We start from the raw sequence: 6,213 nt of genomic DNA, 5'->3' as shown, positions 1-6,213 counted from the left end.
TCCAGTTTGGGTGAGTCTGTACCCATGATAGCCTCTGATTCCTGTTCTTGGCTAGCAGGAGTGGAACCCACTGTTGTCTTCTGCTATTGCAGCATATGTGGTCTTCTGCTATACATACATATATACATACATACATACATACATATATACATACATACATATATACATGTGTATATATATTTATATTTAATGAGAGAGAGAGATAGTGCAATGTTATGTTTATAACAAACTTCCAAGGTCTTGAACTGTTTTCCCACATTTTCTGTACTTCTAAAGCACTTTCTACAAAACAGAATACTTCTTTTGCAGGACTTGAATTTTTTAAAACGCAAAATGCTGACTGTACTATATCATATACATATATATATATATATATATATATATATATAAACAACTTCAAGTGATATATGATGTACTGTACACTAATCCATCTGTTGTACATTGCTCACTAAAATGACTCATCACTCCATATGATCAGATAAGTACAGACACTACAATGCGACTTATATGGGAACTTTGCCTTAATAGTGGGGTAAGGGACATCCATCGACAGGTGTGTGGCCATGTAGGTGGCCCAGTGTGACAGCAGAAGGTTTTGATGGTTTCTTTTGTTTTTCAAGAGCAGTTGAGCTGGTTTCATTCAGACGTATGTTTCTGTTTGCAGGGTTTATTTGGAGATTTGTGTGTGTCTGTGCAGACTCACTGCTCGATGCCTTGATTTCTCCTGACACATTCTTTGTGCACGTACACACATAGATGACCCTAACAGTAATGAAAGTTCTGCTACATCCTTGGCCTCATGGCACTTCCATTTCCACAAAACAGCATTATCTGAATTGCCATGTACAGCATTGTAACATAATCACTTGAGTTACACAAACAGCTCTAACTTGTATTGTCCCAGAAATAAATCAAGACAGATTATGGTTTATTACCAGAAAGGTTCTGTTTGTTATATAGTTATATATAACTACTACTATACCGGCCTACTAATTTATAGCTATATATTTTCTTGTGTTTTCCGATGATTCTAAGATCAACTTGCATTGCCTCCTAACTTGTACTAATTCTATCCCATTCAGTTCCCATGTAATTTAATTTGATTCTATTTTATTTGTAGTATGTTTAACACAAAGGAAAGGAAATCTACTCCTAATGTGTAAGATAAAGGCAAGAGCAGCTAGGACAAATTCCCTGAAATGGCAACAGGAAGAGACACTGAGAGGAACCAGACACAAAATGTTTTTCTCTTCTTGATTAGTGGCGCTTTATAACATTTACTCAGATCATACTGGAAAGTACAGCAGAATGTGCTGAAAATATATCAGTGTTTGGTGTCTGTTCATTTTATAGTGCAGACTGAAAACATCAGAAGATCCAGCAAAGCCGAGCTGTCTGAGGCACTAGAGGTTAATTGTGCTTCTTCAGGACACTATGACAGATTAATGATATCAAGCTGTGTCCCAACTTTAATTAATTATTAGAACAGATCTAATGCGTCAGTGGGTATTCAGAGGAGGGGACTCCGGGAAGAACTCAAGAAGTTCAAGTGAAGCGGGCTCCTTGGAGAACTTCCCAGAAGGTATTAGAGCTTACAGAAAAGTCACATGAACTTCACATGTAATGTTTTACACATTTTTCAAATGTAGTGTATGTTTTTCTCATAAAATTGTTTTTTTCATATAATTCATTTGTGATTTTTATATATGATCCAAATCTTTTTCATTATTATTTTCATTATTTCACTATGTTCGTTTTTCACGGGATTTTCTCACAATTCATTTAATCTCATGTGAGCACATAGTATTTACACGATGCCAGCTGTGTTTACGTGAATTCTCGTGCAATAACATGGTGAAATGCACCTTCACACATGACTGCTTATTACTCACGTAATCACACTTATGAAAAACGTATGATCTTGCAAAATGTTTGGGATTTTTCCCTAAGGGTGGGAAAATGGGGATTGAAATGTATTTGAGCTGCTTGATGACAGCAGATGGCACTGAATTACTTTTTTGCTGCTAGTAAGAGATGAAGGAATTTCAGTGTGTAAATCTCCAAGGAAAATACTTCAGCTACATCACTCTTGCTTCACTGCCATATTCGTACACTACAGGTGTACACTCCTGTCACATAGTTGACACTTACTTCCGACTTGGGAGTGATAGTTAACAAATATATTTAAAATGCAGTACAGGAACACAGGATATGATCTGTGTGGACCTGCAGAAATAATCTCTGGATAGATAAAGGTGGGATCTGTATTCCTTCCTGCAGGAATTCAGAGTGTGAGAGGCATCCTGTGCTAGTTTGGCCTTCACTCCGGGACATCTGAACATCTGAACTATGGAGCCTGCAGGGAGGCTGCTGACCAGCCCTGACCACCCACAAACAGTTTAATTAGGTGGTGTTAAAGAAAAATGCTGTTTCCTTGGGGGGCCTTCCCAGTCAGCCTCTTTTTTTACAGTGCATCAATAAATACTGATTAATTGCATTAAGATGCTATGCATGTTTTTATTTTCGCAGCAATGAGGGTTCATAGTCTTAACTAATCACTAGAAAAGAGCTCAGCTAGGTTTTTATAGTTTTATTGTTTTGTGTTAAAGAAATATTCCACAGCTGTAACATAATCAGAGTTGCACACTGCTCTAACATGTATGCTTGAATGCATTAGGTGGGTCCTGGAGGAACCTGAGATTTGATTTCTCCCCTCTTCTAACACACTAAAAGCAACTGAAAAACCCAGCACGGTCTGAAACACAGGCCAAGCTGGTCATGTTATAGTAAGTTGTGTACTTTCTAGCTTCCTTATTACGTGACTAAACTGATCCATAAATGTTTGATTTTCTAACTGCCTTACTGTTGTGTTACTTTCTTAAAAACAACTTGTCTAAGGTGTAGCAATAGCAGAGGTCATTCCTATCCACGAGCACTTACCAGCTGGTTAAGATCCAGTGTGCCAGTTTGACCAGCTCAGCCTGTGATTTAGCAGCTGGTAACTGGTCAGACCAAGCTGGATTTTTCAGCAGGGTGGTTCAGTGACTGATGAGTTAATCAGGTGTGTTAAAGTGTGTCAGGTATAAGGATAAATGCTGTAGTATGGCTAAAATGCCTCCTATTTGAAAAAGCATAAATTATTTTTGACTAGTAAAAACTCAAAGTCAAGAAATCTGCAATGCAATTTTTACATGTTGAAAGTCTTGTTGCACATTGAACATCTACAAACTGTATTTCTACTAATCAAGATATCATTAAACAAGGGTGAGTCAAATGAAAACCACAAAAGAGCAACATTAACTAGAATTGAATAGATTTTTTTTCTAGAGGAATCCAGACATCCATTAAGCTCTGGAATGCTTGAATTGAACAAAATTATGTAGAAAAATAATACACCTTTGTGACACCTATTTGCAAAAAACTGCAAAATAAAAAATAAAAAAAAATGAAGGTTTTCATTTGACTCACACTCATACATGTCTAGTCCTGGAATTTTGACTAGTCAAACCTGTAGTGTAAATATATGCAATTATCGTTTCTCATTTATCAATTATCATTTCTACTAGTAAATATGTAGAAAAAAGTGTGGACTCAACTTTGACTAGTATAAATTTTATTACAGTTAAGAGAAATCGAGATTTATCATATGATTAGACAACACTGCCTTTCACAATTATTAATTGTCAAATTTGCTCTATGGATATATAAACCTGATATTTTGACTATAGTTAAAATGTCATTGACGATATCTGGAAATAATTTGAGCTGAGTTTTTATGTGTCATAACTGATTTATACTGTAGGTATTTTAAGCTAAAACTTCTTGTCATACTGCAAAGCTTTCAAAGTCTTTCAGGACTGGAAACTGACACCCCAATCTAATATCTACTCCAGAAAAGTGGCTAAAACAAATACTGATTTTGTTTAGGATGATCATCTTTGTTTAAAAAAAATCCTTTCTGTTTTGACCTCATAAATAATATCTGTTGTGTTAAATGTCACATTTCTACAGAGTAAATACTGTGTACTACAATCTGAATGACAGTTCTGAGGATATTTGGCACAAACTACCATATAATTACAGAACAGATTTATGACCCAGTTTTGCCATCAAACTGGTTTATCCTATTCACAACTTACATCCTACAAGGTAGTAAATTAAACAATTTAAATTCAGTTTTATTTTGGAAAAAAATGTCTATTTATTTTCCTATTTTATCTAAGTGTGCATCTAACAACAGAAATTGCAATACAATTTTATATCCAATACTGGACCTGTCTAGTAAATGAAGGACACCTGTCACTCTAGTCTTTCTGATCTTTGCAGATTTCATCCTGATTTTGTTAATCTACAGTACATGTAGAAGGTTACAAAAGGTTACATTATTTGGTTTAGTTCTTTTATTATTTTCAATGTGTATAACAAAATAACTGAATGAGGGTTATGTTCCCCTTGAATGAAACTGAAAAAAGTGTCCTGTTCTTTACTACTGTTTCCTGCTTGACTTCTAATTCACTAACTCATTGTAGAGGCTACTTTTGGCAAAACACAGGGAGGAACGTCTGGACACACATGGAGCTCCCTAGGAGGGAAAGACCTGGAGCAAAGGGTCAGTTCCCAGGTCATGGACACACTCTGACAGGGAGATTAATTGAAAAGTGAGCCCTTCCAATTACCACAGCATATTGTATATCTCCTATAATTATATGACATTTATTTACAAGGTTATTTTCTTTCTTTCTTTCTTTTTTTACTACATTATCAACCTTGATTGCATTAGGTCACTGTTACCAAGTATTGCTTTACATCATGTGCACAGTTCTAGTGTTTGGCTCTAAATGCTGTGTTCTTATGGAAACACATTTTGAATTGTTTCAGCTTTATAAAATTGATATTATGCAGGGAGGATTTTTTTTGTAATATGGAATATGAAGGCATTGTTGTGAAAGCACACATCAGTCTGGCGACATGAGTCACCTCCATACAGCTGCCTGAATACAATGACCAGCTTTTACCCAGTGATCAAACCGCAGGGACCAAATTTCCTTCACACCATGTCAGGTTGTTACGAGCTAAGTGGCTTGTTATTTCAGCTGAATATTAAATGTCTGAAAATAAATCACTTTGACAGAGGCCAGTTGGAGAGTAAGAACTGAAATTGTGTGTTGTATTGGTTAGCAATCCATTTCAATAAGGGAAAAAGCTCCAATTAGGAAGAAGTGTTAACAGGCAGCTTTGGTTTCAGTATCAGCAACCACAATGTAAAAAACCAACCCTGAATCTGTAGTTTTGCTGGTGAGCTCAGAACACAAAATCACTTTCATTTACATTTATGTATTTGGCACACACTGTTGTCCAGGTCAGCTTAGGGAGAATCCAATCAGCAGCAGAATCCTTGAGCGTTGGGTTGAGCAGTTCGGGTGAAGAGCCTTTTTAGTCAGGGGACATAAATTTGTTCTCTGACAGCCCTGTGATTTGAACTCCCAGCCATCCAGTCACTTGTAGAGGAGTTGAACTGCAGAATTCCCACTGTATGTAATTCCACTGGTGCCAAAAACATGCCTGATATTTTTGTAGCATATTTTGTTGATTTATTTATTTTTATTGGGTCTTTATTGGGACATTTCCTCATCTTTGAAATGTCTGGTAATAATAATAATAATAATACATGAAAATCCTAATTTTACTTTAGATGCACAATATTTTAAGAAGTTGTTTATAGAGGTTTGCCTAATTTAGTAAGCGAAGAGAGTGACGAGTATAATCTAGGTATCGGGACGACAGCAAGAATGACAATCATAAGCGAATGTACAACATTTATACAAAAAGACAAAAACTAACCAATCAAATGTCAATGTCTTTTTAGGTTTTTAGGTTACATCAGTGTCTGTTTTCTAACCTAAAAAGTAACCAGAGATGGTCATCATCAACAAACCATTAGGCAATGCAGTCACCGTTATATAAAGATTTTTGTTTGTTTGCTTGTTTTAAAATAAATTTCTAAAGATTTAATGATCAGAAAAATCTCAGCAGACTCATAGCAAGACTCCACACACACACACACACACACACACACACACAGTGCATTGCTGTGTGAGAAAGACAGACGAAACATGTCTCCACCGCCCTGAGCATATTTTCAGTCCCAAAGAGACTGTGAGTGTGTATGGCGCTTATGTTTTATGTGGACTCTTGCCTTGATTTCCAGGTGAT

This window comes from Pangasianodon hypophthalmus, chromosome 2, assembly GCF_027358585.1.
Source record: "Pangasianodon hypophthalmus isolate fPanHyp1 chromosome 2, fPanHyp1.pri, whole genome shotgun sequence".
Lineage (NCBI taxonomy): Eukaryota > Metazoa > Chordata > Actinopteri > Siluriformes > Pangasiidae > Pangasianodon > Pangasianodon hypophthalmus.
Note: the sequence above shows the minus strand (reverse complement) of the source record.